The 13,986-nt window shown below is 49.5% G+C and overlaps 1 protein-coding gene across 3 annotated transcripts in view; it reads right to left on the bottom strand.

The window, feature by feature from the left end:
* CCDC85C (coiled-coil domain containing 85C) overlaps positions 1-13,986 on the bottom strand; it is a 121,014-nt gene that overhangs the window by 19,135 nt on the left and 87,893 nt on the right. The gene's annotated exons all lie outside the window — the stretch shown is intronic.

Below are 13,986 nucleotides of genomic sequence, written 5' to 3'. Positions count from 1 at the left end.
ATTGCTTTGTAGCAGTTGGAGGAATCAACAATGAAACCATTGACCAAACTCATATATAGTCTTCGCAGTTTTCAGGAAACACAAAGAATTATTATACTGGGGGCCTCTGAAAGCAAATTAGGATAGCAGAGCGGCATGTAGCACCATCACAGGAATGCTTTCACATACAACACACGAGGCACTCCATTCTCATCTTTTCCACATTTGAAAACACAGCATGTTTTACGCCTCGTCTCATCGCTTTGCCTTCTAAGCCCAGGCCAGCAAGCTAGCTGTGCCAGAAAGCAGGACAAACGGAGGGGCACTCCACCACCTCTCATTCTTCCAAATGTTTTAAGTTGCGGGGACCCTTCTACTAATAGAAGTGTTCACGTTCATGCATTAAAGAAAAAGATGGGCCAACCCATTAGGCTACAGACAAAAATAGCATGAAAGGCTCCGTGCCTCGGCCACTGGCCTCTGCTTAGCCCATGCCATGACCAACAGCCGCTACCTCATAACAGTGACCTTGATGAAGTGAGCTGCTGGTGATGCAAAGCCTTCCTTCTGAGACTCCGGCATCTCGGAAAAAGGAAAATTAAACTTATTAAGTCCGCAATAATTCTCCATGGAGATTTAACAGCCTGCCAAAGCACAGAGACCAAGAGACAGTCACAGGCTGGGCATGGTTCTGGACCTGCTGGCAGAGGGTTACAGCTTGCTGGAGCTGTGGCCACCTGGGGACATGTCCTCAGCTATCTCATCCATAACATTAAGACTGCAAAATGTGTTACCATTTTCTGACAGGACTGGTAAATGCAACAGAGTCCTTCCAGAATCAACATCCCACAAAGGTCAAAGACACAAATACATGCATAATTCCTCTGACTTCAGCACGAAAGCTGCCTTCTTTCCATAAATGACAAAGATCATGACAACTGAAAGCAAAATATTCAGGAGTTTGTGGCCATGAATCATACTTGATATGGATCTTCCCTTATGGCCCTCTTTAGAAGTAACAGGAAATACCAAGCAAAAGGTTAACATCCAGTGTTTTTTCTGAGTTGAGAGTAATCTGACAAAGGAAAAGGAATTCTGCTGCATCCTGCCACTGAGCACATTTTTAATACAGTTTTCTGACCAAACTAGAGTAGATCATGAGGTCTCCTGTATGACAGGTAGCTGCAGCTTGTCCTCACAGAACTGAAGTCACTAACGAACTACAAAGCATTTCCATGATTGTAATCACTCTCAAAATTATTACAGAATACAAATGAAACCAGAATGATAAGAGAGAAATGCTTTCTAAAGGGGCTAATCACAATTAAGTGATCACCATATTGACAGGATAAAAGCAATCTTGCAAGCATAGTGATGCACTGGATATACCGTATCACACAAAAAAACATTCAAAGGGTCACCTTCCTTCTGGGACAAGTGGCTGAAATTTGGAAAGGGCAAACAAATGCACTGCACCTGAACAGAGGTAAAGAATTTGACTGAAGAGGAGAAAAATAATGTTAAAGAATGAGGGATGCAGCAAAGGAGGTAGACCCAAAACTTGCTGTCAGGAGTCTCAATAACAGATGACTTCATTGCTAAAATAGGCATGATCCTTGGGTCCTTAGCTTGGAAGCCAAAACCCCCAACCAACTGAAGCAGATGTCCAAATTGCTGAGTGCAACCATCAGCAGTAGCAAGTGCACCAGATGACCATGCCACTGGCCCAGTATGCCCCAAGCCACAGAGACCTCCCCACCGTGTGAAACTTACTACAAAAGGCCAACCACGCACCTGAAGAAAGTGGGGGAGCAAGCAAAGACCTCACCAACAGACCCGCTCTTTGCAACTGTAGGATGCAACAAGTAAAAATACCCACATTGCTAAGGGTGGTTTAACAGTTCTCACTACACTTCGTGCTTTTTGTGCAGTTGCATCCTTAGAAAAGGCTCTTCCCAGATGCACATGGAGTCAGTTTTATAAAGTGGGGTAGAGGCTTCATTCCCACTGATTTCAGCACGGTTCACAAAAAACACAGCTTCAGCCAAACTCCTATCAGCTCCTGCAATGGAGGCATACACACATAAAGGAGGCCAGAAAAGAGGGGACTGACGGTAGTCAGCAGGGAAAGAAATGACAACATATCCAGCAGGATGCACGGCCAGCCTTTGGAGGATGGAGGAGAGGAAAGTGAGCAGAGTTCACCGATAGTGTTAGCTGAAGGGGAGGAAATGGAAGGGATTGGAGATAAGGTCAAGGTTGCTGGACTGGAAAACTGCCAACAGTGGGAAAGAATGGAGGGAACGAGAAGAAAGAGGAGGATGTGCATTTTACCCAGCAGGAAACCAGTTGAGATGAAATGCAGGGGAGGGGGAACCCGAGATAGGAGACAGGAGACTGGAAGAAGGGCAGGAGGGAGGGGGAAATCTCAGGAAGTCAGCATTAAGGTAGTAGCTGAAATCACACAGATGGAGGAGGTTCCTCATGCCTAAAATAGGTGCATTTGGAAACTGTGGGTAAGAATTACCAGAGCTGCACTGCAGCAGTCTAACTCAGCTATCCCGAGGACCTCCACCACAGCAGAAACACATGCCCTTCCTGTTCCCTATAGCTGACATTTTCACAGCCATGGGAACACAACTGATTCAGCACCCTGATGGACAATAATAGCAAGGTTAATCTGGTTACATCCTAAGAAGCAAAAATTGTCCATACAGGCAAAAAGCAATACAGTGTGTTTTGGGGTATGCATCACTCTCAATTTCCTCTCCCTGTCTGGTTTTGTCAAACACACTCTCTGCATTAGACTCATAGTGTTTGGTAGCTCAGAGATGTAGCCACATCCTCAGGCATGTGGCTGAGGTATCACATAATTATATAAATGAATGGTGCTAGAAGACAGCTCAGAAGTCGCCAAAAAGAATACCATTATATTTATAGCCAAGTTGATGGGAAAAACCATCTTGATCATTTTTCTAGTTTAATTCTGCTGAGGCTGAACCTCAGCAGAATGAGAAGCTGAGCCATTTCAAAATGCAAAGCTTCTTATTCTTTTTGGCCCCAAATAGCTTTAGAGATGCTCCAGGTTTACAGCAGCAGAGAGAAGACTGGAAGTTAGCTTGTTTAACTCATCACTTAAACAGGGAATTTGTAATTCAAAAAGAAAACAACAGTGCATCTATGTTGTGGTGTCAAATGGTCACCTGGATAGAATTACACTGCACACCATTTTGTTTCATTCACAGCCACAGTTACGCTGCCAAAATAAGGAGCTGCCTAGCAGTGAGATTACCAGCCTCATTAAGGGTGGGAGAGTGGGGGGTTCTAAGTTACGTATCTGATGCATTGGAGTTCCCAAGTACTTGGAGGAAGCACCTTATCTTCCCTGTGCACAGGGTTTGTTGACCACTACACCTCTGAGACTCAGAGACAATTCTCCATTTTCCAAGATATGTCTTTAAGAAGCAAAAGTCCCACGGAACCAAAGGCTGCGGAGCCACGTGTCGACCCATTTGATGCTTCCTAGGTTAGCTGGTGCTTTTGCTGCTCTGCAAACCACCGTGGCAGTTCAGAGCATTTGAGACCGCTGCGGCATGGATCTTTGATGAGTTCAGTCCTGGAAAGAACAGGCCTACCTCTGCTGCCATGGTGGCTCTGGGACTGCAGTGTCCCGAGAGGCTCCTGGTGAGGCTCTTTGCATCCCTCAAGGGAGGCAAGTGCCAAGTACCCATGCACCCAGCCTCTCTCCCAGCAGGGAACACATGACAAGAGCTACTCCTCTGCTGCCTCTGTGCAGACAGCAGCACTGAAGCACCACTGAGCACTCGTCCCTTTCAGCCGTCGCCTGCTCCTCCACTTCAAGCAGATCCGCACTGGATATTTGCTGGTGTCTGCGATGGGAGCAATGCACTTCTCAGAGCTTGCTGTCCCCACGTAGCATCAGCCCCCTCCCCATCCCGCCAGCCCTACATTGTGCATGCCCAAACCACAAATCCGCCAGGCAACCCCAATTCTGTTTGAGCCTCTCACTGGAGCCTGCAGGGCTTGTGGTTCAATCTCCAAGTCTAGCTGTGCCATTAATACAGAGAGGAACTCTGCAGTCCTTCAGACCAGAGCATCCTTGAAGGAATACACCACACATGGGATAAATGCCCCAGTTCTCTATTGCAAAGAATGATGCTTGACTCAGTGACAGCCTCAAATCCAAAAGAGAAAACAAACCAAATCAAACTAGCCTCATTCACTGCCCCGGTCCAGAACCCACAGACAATCAGCAAAGAAACAGCACTGATGTGAGAAAGAAAATCCAAAGGCCACAAATACTGCTAATGATCCTTTTAATCTGACACCAAAAAACCGAAGAGCAGAAGCCTCAACTTGGAGCTGCTGGAGAACATTCGCTGCTCTGTATCAAGCCACCTAATGAGTCCTTGCTGGCTCTATCTGATTGCACGGGATGTGGTCCAGCACAGCCGCTGACAAGCACCACCGTCGATACTCCATTCCTACATGTTTGGAGGAACAAAATTAATAGGACTGTCTGTAATAGGGCATCCTGGGAATCCCTGATAATGACAGACCTCCACAGAGGCAAAGTAAGGCTTGGAATATGAACATTTCTTAATAACAGCGGGACTGCTTTGGAACCCAAGAAGAAAAGACCCTAACTGGGGATGACAGGTGTCTGCTCTTTTAGAGGTTTTGGGTTGGAAATCTCAAAAAAGAACAAAGAAATTGTGATAAACAATTTCTCCTTGATTCCTCCAGGGATCTGAAAAGGCATGAGGCCTTGGTCCTGCCATCAGTTTTCAATCTCTTTCTACTCAAATATATTCTGTCTTTTAATGACATCCTTTCCTACCTCACCTCCAAGAGAGCTGTTCCCGATCTGCAGAAAGATTGCAAAAGACTACATTTCAAAACCCAGAGGAGAACGTTATGCTGATTTTACTTCACCTAACAGTCATAGCCCAGGCACTGAGGATGCTTCAGACCAACGTGGAGCGCGCAACTAAGCATTAATGCTTCTGAACCTCACATCTTCTCCTTGCCTTCTATTAATTTTCATCTACCATTTCAAAAAACAAGCAGACATTTAGGATTCAAACTCGATTAAATAAACCACACTTTTCTAATGGCATACCTCAGACAACATTAAAGCTAAATGGAGTGATATCAGACACTGTGAAGTTTTTATTGCCGAGACAGAACAAGGAAAATTACATTATAGGCAGGCATTGCCAGACAACTCACAATAAAATTCCCAGGCACAACTATTTATCTCACAGTGGTTCTGTATGCAGCCTGCTTACCCAGGTTTGAATTATACTTGGGCCCTTCCTTAGCACCCATCATCACCCAGGTGTTTTACATAAATAAAGGTGCCAACACTGCTCCGTAAATTAGGAACACTTAAGGGACACACAGGAGATGGTAACATGCCCACAGCCATATGGAAAGCTGGTGGCAGAGCTGGGCAGTAACACAGAAAGGTGCCGTGCCTAACTGCAAACCCCAACCCCGGCACGATGGCAGAACGGGGGGCCCAGCATGTTTTGGCTTTGTGAATGGCACTTGTGGCTACAAAGTTTAGAAAGTGCCCAGAGTAGCTCCAGCCAGAGACAGCACTGGGGAGCAGATGGGGAAAATCAGCGGCAAAAACAAGTACCAAGAGCACGGGGCCAATGTAGCACGGGAGGCGAACCCTCGGACCCTCACAGGGAACGCACCAAAGCCCCAAAGCACGGTGTCCCTGTCAGAAATGCAGCACTGAGGGCAAGCACTGGGATCACACAGACAGTTGGTCCATTCAGAGAGATGTTCCTTCACACAGAGATGAGCAGCATCCCCAGGAGATCACCCCCCAAAAAAGTACTCCCATTACCACCAGCCTAAGAAATCCCCTGGGCCCCACAAAGGCAGATCAGACCCCCGCATCATTTTGCATCCCTGGCTACGCTTCCCCTCCTCCACTGCCTTGCAGCTGTAGGGGGGTTAATGGCTGAAACAAAGCCACGGTGCAGTGCAGCGCTGAAGCATGACATGACTCTGGGCTGACATTTCACCCTCCCTTCCTTTGAAGCCTCTTCCCTCCCTGTTGCATCTTCTCATGCCTGTGGCAGCTCTGCCGCTGCCACCACACGTGGTGCTTCTGAAGGGATCCAGCTCCTCTCCTGGCCCCACAGGGACAAGGCTGCCTGAAGGCGCCCTGGCAGTAGCCCCAGGAGTTGTCGCTGGCTGCAAGGAGATTTCCCAGAGGCACGAAGAAGCAACTGGCACCGGCTCCTCTGCAAACCACACTGCACAAAGTGCAGCCTTTTCACCACCCTGCTGCAGTGATGCCAGATCTCTCATGCCTGAGTGCAGGACACCCTCACCAGAGCCAAGGAGCACCCAGCTCCCTCACGTGTCCACCAACGCGATGATAACATTTGGTTATTGTTATTCCACGCCTGACGTGCAGAAAGCCTGCCAGTGTCCACTTCAAAGCAAACCACTCGCTCCCCTCGGATGTACTTAAATGGCTGCATGGCCCTACATTTCCAAAGTCACAGCGGGCTGCCTTGCAGCTGCGAGTGCTTGACACCCTGTCACCCTGCCACCAGGCAGAGGAGAAGGAACATGTGGGAGATCCCACGGACACACACCAACTCCCCAGCACGACACGGGCCCTGGCCACCAGCAGCAGTGAGTGCAAGAGCCATCAGTACTCTGTATTAGCATCTTCCCTATCAAATCAAGGGACTTCATTGCAGATGCTAATCTCCTTTGGCATTACTTAATTTGCTGCCTTTAATCATGGAGAGCAGCTGGTCATGTAAACATTCAAATCCATGACTTAACCACTGGGTCCACACAGGAGCCAAGCAGAGCCCATCTGTACAGCCCAGCCGCCACCTCCCGCATCTTCACGGCCTCCGCTGCATTCACAGATATCTACTTAAACAACAAAAAGGGTTTACATGGCCCTTTTGATTAATAAAGAAACAATTTAACTGTTTTATTGCTTTCTGAGCATAAACATCAAGGACACACAACAAAAGAATAGCTCTTCTCCCTGGCAGGCATGACACAGCTGTACAGGCTCTGCTGGGGCACCAAAGGAAAGGGAGGGTTTCAGAGACAGCCCAAACAGAATAAACAAAGTCAGGACATTGTTTGCAACTGGATCTCATCTACAAACAGGAAGGGTGTCTTTTCTCAGCACCACACCAACAGCTCCAGCCCTGGGAAACTCCTTGGCACATGTAAAGCCAGGGAGAGTGGTCGCTGTTCGGGTCGGTAGCAGTGATGCAGAGCTGGAGCAGGTGAACGCTGTTAAAAAGCCGCACCGACATCTTCAGATGCTCCCCCAGACTGTGACACTATTACCAACATGACATATTCAGAGCAGTTTCAGCCTGTAACTACCTGATGCAAGCAAACAAGAAGTCTGACTGCTACGGACAGAGCGAGCCTGCTGCTGTACTCGTAGAGAAAGTGCACTAACTCCAGCCGACTCACAGGGGCACTATCAGCGTAAGTATTTTGAGAAGTGATAATTCTTTTGATAAAAGGAACGTCAAGCACATTTGATTTCAGAAGGAAACAGTGAGTAATTTTAAGACTTTCCGAGTTTTGAAGCAGACCTGATTTGGGGATGGCCCAAGAGAAAGCCTCTGGGTGGGTGGAAGATGCACACAGATGCAGGAGGATACCTGCGCACATCTGTATTGCCCTTCCAGGTCTCCATTACAGCCTGGCTGCCCTGGCCGTCACTGGGGAAGCAGCCTCCTCCCAGGCCAGGGGCAGAGCCAGGGGCTGCCGTGCCCCTGTCTCTCCCCCAACCCATTGCCAGCCCCACACAAATGCACATGACAAGTGAGCATGACAACCTACAGCAGATCCTCAAAGCAGATGAATTTTTCTCGCTTCCTGCAGTTACCTGTAAGGGTACATTATGGATACTGCCTTTTTAGCTCATCAAATCCCCGAAGTTTGACATTGCCAAACTTTATGCCGGCTGGCTGCCGTGGAGAAAAAAGCCACCCACCGCTCAGAGCCGCGGCAATAACTGCTGATGAAGGGCAGCTGCCTTCAAAAATGGATCTGCTTGTTCTCAGCTGCTGATAATACATTCTGAAGCTTCACAATAGCACTCCCCGGGCTGCAAATCCCGGCAAACCTTTCATTTTGTTTTCCCTTCCGCAGGCGCTGTTGCCGCAGCAGCAAAACGGCTGCCTTGAATTTCTCTCTTTGTCTGCTCAATGGCATCCTGGTGGCATCGGTGACGCCAGCGGGAAGGAGCTGCCTTCTGCCGTGCTTCTCCATCATTGTTGGCCCCTGCCTAAAAAGGGATTGTGGCCATCACTGCTGGTGGAGGAAGCAAGAAACAAACCTGGGGTTATCCTCCGGCACATGCTGGCAGCGCTCAGCTCAACTGACAGCCACGGGGACGGGGTACCCGGATGGGAGAAGACAGGGGCCATCGGGGTGCTGCACAGGGTGGGATCGGTGGAGCGACAGAAGGGGATGAAGGCATTTTGATAGGCTACGACCCGGTGCTGAAGCTGCAAAGAGCAGTCCCAGGGATGGCAGAGGCACCAGGCGGCCCAGGGATCCCTGTGTCCAGGAGCTTTGTGCAGCGCAGCAAGGGGCTGGGGGCTCCATGCTGATGGTAGCAGGGTCACTGTGCTGTGCAGGGACACCTCGGTGCCACACTAAGGTCCCCGGTGCTCCAGGTGACTCTGCAGAGGCATCAATGCCCAGAGGGCTCCCCTGGCTCTTCTGGGTGCGTCTCCTGGGAGCCACAGTCGGAACGGCAGTCTCCGGCCATTTCAAACTTGATTTCAAAAGTCAGGTTGGCTTTAAGAAGCTGATCCAATTCTCCTCCCTGGGAGGAACAGATTTACTCCCACACAGGCTGAGGAAGGGACTGGCAGACTTGCTCTGGGTCCCCCAGTGAGACCTGAGACCAGGCTCGGGCCACAGCCACATCTCCCTGCCTACGCCAGGCTGGCACAGGGGCCAGCTTGGTCCTTCCTCTGCAAAGAGCTGAGGGAGAGACCGAGTCGCCTTCTCGCTTTTCTTCTGCCTTAGCCCTTGTATTGAAGAGGATGGAGACCACCATCTTTCCAGCCAGAAGGAAGAGACAGGACTGTCACTGGGGCTGGGGTTTAGCTACTACGTGCCCTCATATCACCTACCCTCGCCACTGCTCTCACAGGCTCAGGAGACTGCCAGCGCATCAGCCAAGGACTCTCTTACCATCCCTTCCCACCTCATCTAACAGCTTCTCTTTACACCTACAGACCCACAAACGTTTGGGTTTGTTTTTGTAATAGCGTACATGCCATCTGGCAAAATGAAATACACTTCTCCCAAGTATCTCTACAAGGCAGAGCTACAAAACACGGCTGGTTGTGACAGCACGGTGGGAATCAAGAGACGGAGATGAAGAAGCCGGTGTTGCAGCCGAGCAGCCAGAAACATCTCCCAGACTTTGCATACTGCACGAAACAGGCACTGGAGAAAAATACAAGAAGAGGCAGTGCCAGGAAGCCAGGGACTCGGTGGTGGTCTCAGTGGAGTGCTCTCTGCTACATAACAACACTTGTCCTGCTTCTTTGCGTTTACCATGGAACTTGCTGGGTTTGCAGTAAATTTAGGGTAGAAAATGGAATTGTCTCTTCCCAGCCTGGCCTGTAGTCTAAACCAGACTCCGAGAAATGCAGCTTTGAATACCCTAATGGAAATCTCACTTTTTAATGGAGATGTTATTGTAGTCCCTAGGGACATATATAATGGCTGAGCAATAGCACCGTCACCACTGTCTTCTCAGAAGCAGCAGTTTTGCTCAGCCCTCGCAGAGCGTATCTGCAGGTGCTTCCCCTGGGGACTCCCAGCTCTGAACCCCAGATGAGCATGGGTCCTTTCCTCCAGCTACCCCCTACAGAACCCACAGACACATCCTCCTACACCTGGCCGGAGCAATATTTGGAGCTCCTGCTCCTCAGCAAGGGGTCACGCAGAAAACTACCGCAGTACAAATTCAGGAAGGGGAAGGTGATATTTATTTCAACCTAAACCCGATTTCTCTAGCATGTCACTCACACCCACACACCTACAAACTCACACTCATGCATTCACCAAAAGGTAGACGTCCATGACAGGTCAGGATCACTGTGTGTGACAGAAGATAAGGAACACCCACTAGCAAGTCCTAATGACAGCTCTGGCATTCCTCCACATTGACAGAAAAGAACTGGGTTTTGGACAGGTTTTCCACATGCTTTAGGAGTCAGTAGTTATTACAGGCTGATCTTTACATCAGCATCTTGCTTACTCACCCCCCACAAACCCGCCACCTCTTGCTTCTCTTCCCTCATCTTGAGCACCTTATCTAACTAAGCCTTCTTGGAACCACAGGAAGCCTAATGGCACATCACGGTGTAACCTTCCCTCGTTATCAGGGAACAGGTCTTCCAGTGATAAGCCATCTGTGCTGTGGCCTTATCACAGCACAGACCTCCTGGTCCTGACACAAACCACACATCCCATGGTGTTTACCCACTTGTTTGCTGTCTGTTGTTTGTTTGGTCATCAGCACAGGCACCCCTGCATCCCTCACTCTAACATTCCTGCCGGTGTTTTCACACACGCTTTTCCATCCACATTCCATCCACAATAACAACATTGCCATTACAAACCTCTACAGTTACTTCCACCAAAGGCAGGATTCTCACTGTAAGTCACACGAACGCTGCTAGGAAATTTTAAGTCTAAGCCAGCCAGGCTAGCTCGGACTGACAGTTAACAGGCCTGTTCACATTTAATGTCATTTTATGCCAATGTAGATAAACGGCTCCTCCCAGCAGCTGGCTTACGGGCTTTCAAGGCAAAGGTACCTCCAAATGTAGGAACATGAGAAGCCCTCAGGCCACCTCTCCGTGCCTGGGCATTGAGACACCCCTGGGGCACAGCCGGAGGGCAGCAGGCAGGAACGTGAAGGTCTGCAGGGACCATGTGTCCACATGGCCAGCCAGAACACCCAAGAAGAGGCCACAGGGAGCACAGAAGAGAGAGAGATGCAAACTCTGGACCATGCCTCAACCACCACATTCATCCCTGGCTGTGCTACAGGGGCCTCGAACGCCCCAGAAGCCAGCAGCTGAGATTCCACCCCTTAGTAAATGAACTTTTAAAAGCATGACCATTAGTAACAATATAAGAGCCTTACCGATGCGGACGGGGAATTTCCTTTTCCTCCATACATTCTCCCTGTGTCAGAAATGTAACCCAGCAATCATTACATGTGACAAAAGATTAAGCACTGTGTAGGGTGGCTTTATGAAGAGCAAGAGACCTGAGAGCTGACACTGTGTGGACAACTCCACTGCCCAGTCTTCGCTCATTATTTGATTAATGCTGGAGAAAGCCCATGAGAGAAACAAGTGAACTCTCCAGCAACACTATACTGTTCCAAAAATTAAACATTGCCTTTTAGTGTCCACCCCTGGAGGATCCTGGAGCACTTAATGCTATTTAGCTTAGTGATAAAGAACGGCCTGAAAACCATACTGTGGAATGGGTGATTTCCCACCCAATTCCTTCAAGGGAAATATTGAGGCACAGAGAGGTGAAAAGAAGGTATTGTATGTTTGCAGAAGAGTCCCTCCACGGTGGCAGGCACAGCTCCCAGTCCTGATTCACAGCACTGGGCTGACAGGGCTCCTCCTGCCCCTGCAATGGCAATTACCCAAAACCACCATCATTCTCCTAAAACTCTCAGTGTTACTGAAATGCAATTTCAACCTCACTAACCAGAGGTGAGACCGTATGACTGGGCAGTCCAGACTCCTTGGACAATGCCAACAAACAAAACTGGGAGTTGGTAACTCCCACCTGGTACTCCAGAAAAGCTCTGAGCTGGAAGAGTTTCCAGGACAGGCTGAGCATCACCTTCTCTGTGCAGTCCAGCCACACACCTAAGACCCCCCAGCGTTACTCCTGCAACAGCTTCCTGCAGTAAATGGCAGGGCTGCTAATCTGAGCCATCCCAAGTGCTGCCGCATCCACATGGCAGAGCCACAAAGGGAACAGGTGCAGTGCAGGTAAGACGTGAACGCAATGTGGGTGAAAATATCTCCTCTAGTTTTGGGATCACTTCCATTGCTGACACCCAGCGTGCTGGTTTTGGCTGGGATGGAGTTAATTTTCTTCACAGTAGCTAGTATGGTGCTATGTTTTGGATTTGTGCTGAAGACTGCATAACGCAGGGATGGTTTTGTTAGTGCTGAGCAGGGCTTACCCAGAGCCAAAACTTTTTCTGCTCCTCACCCCACCCCACCAGCAAGCAGGCTGGGGGTGCACAAGATGTTGGGAGGGGACACAGCGGGGACAGCTGACCCCAACTGACCCAAGGGATATTCCATACCATATGACGTCATGCTGAGTATATATAAGCTGGAGGAAGAAGAAGGAAGGGTGGGGACATTCGGGGTTACAGCGTTTGTCTTCCACGTAACTGTTATGCATGATGGAGCCCTGTTCTCCTGGAGATGGCTGAACACCTGCCTGCCGATGGGAAGTGGTGAATGAATGCCTTGCTTTGCTTTGCTTGCATGCACGGCTCTTGCTTTACCTATTAAACCATCTTTATCTCAACCCATGAGTTTTCTCACTTTTACCCTTCTGATTGCCTCAATCATCCCACTGTGGGGGGAGAGAGCGGCTGTGTGGGGCTTAGTTGCCAGCTGGAGTTAAACCACGACACCCAGGCACCAGACTGGCCACTGGGTCCTCAGCAGTGCACTGCTTGCAGGTACCTCAAAGTCATCTCCCATGCCTGGGACATCATCTGATTCAAGGCTGAGCAGGTCTGGAGGCTGCCAGTGATGGGAAAGATCAAGCCTGCCCAACCAGCCTGCCCCTCTCATCCCAGGGGAACAGCAGGTCCCACAAGAAGCTGCTTGTTGCCACCTCCTCTCAAGCCTCACTCAGAGCCTGAGCCCGAGGGAATCACCCTCACCTGCCAGAGGACACAGGAGCCTCCGGTACACCATGAGATGACTCTGGTTTGCAGTTCCCAGGGCTGGGGAGTCTGAACAGCCTGCTGTCAGTTCGAGCTAACATACGTGTCACACCTTCCCTTGCAATGGCCAGGGGCTTGTAGGTCAGAACTAACCCCCTGCGACTGCTCTTCTTGGATATTTGGTAACCGTTGCAGAACACAGAGCAAACCTATAATTCACCATCTCCATGACACACCACTGACTAAACCGTGCGCAGATCACAGTTTTGAGTGTCTTTTGGTTCTGCATCTTGAGCGTGCACTGGGTTCCGTGATCCAGGATCCATTAGAAACACCAAACTGTTTCATTAACTGAGGTACGTCAGGGCCACGGCGAGCTGGAGTGATGCCTATGTGCAAACTGTGTGACAGTGAGGGATGTGCTGAGGAGCTTTCCCAAAGAGTTGCACAGGCGGTGACGATGATGAAACCCTGAATGGATGTGACAGCTTTGGAGCCAACACCAACTGTCCATCACTCACCCACGTGAAGCCTGTGCAGGCACAAGGAGGAATGATTTCTCACAAACTCACACCTGCTGTCAAACAAAAAGGCTGCAGAGAAAGTCTGGTACATCTAACTGTCCACTTTCTGGGAAGTGCCTGAGACATTCCAAGACATCTGCATGGATTTGTGACTGTTATCCTTCGCCACAAAAATAATATATCGTGTCAAGCCAAAAACCAAAGAGATTTTGGCAGGAATAAGTAAATGAATGGCTACGCAAGTATCCCAGACGACATGGATCTGGTTCCAGATCTGGCTTTGTTTTTTCTCCACCAACTTCCCACAGAGAAGGCAGAACACAGCCAGGGTGACAGATGAAGGTGAGTGTCATGCAGCATCCTGGCCTCTCCATAAAAGCCAGGTGCCACCTCTTCCTTGAGGAGGAGGGAAAGCAGGGACAAGGGGCCAGGAAGGGCTCCAGCAGGCAGCACCGTCTGCCACCAGCCCTC

This window comes from Falco rusticolus, chromosome 7 (genome assembly GCF_015220075.1).
Source record: "Falco rusticolus isolate bFalRus1 chromosome 7, bFalRus1.pri, whole genome shotgun sequence".
In the NCBI taxonomy this organism is placed as follows: domain Eukaryota; kingdom Metazoa; phylum Chordata; class Aves; order Falconiformes; family Falconidae; genus Falco; species Falco rusticolus.
Note: the sequence above shows the minus strand (reverse complement) of the source record. Positions and strands in the feature narration are given on the sequence as shown.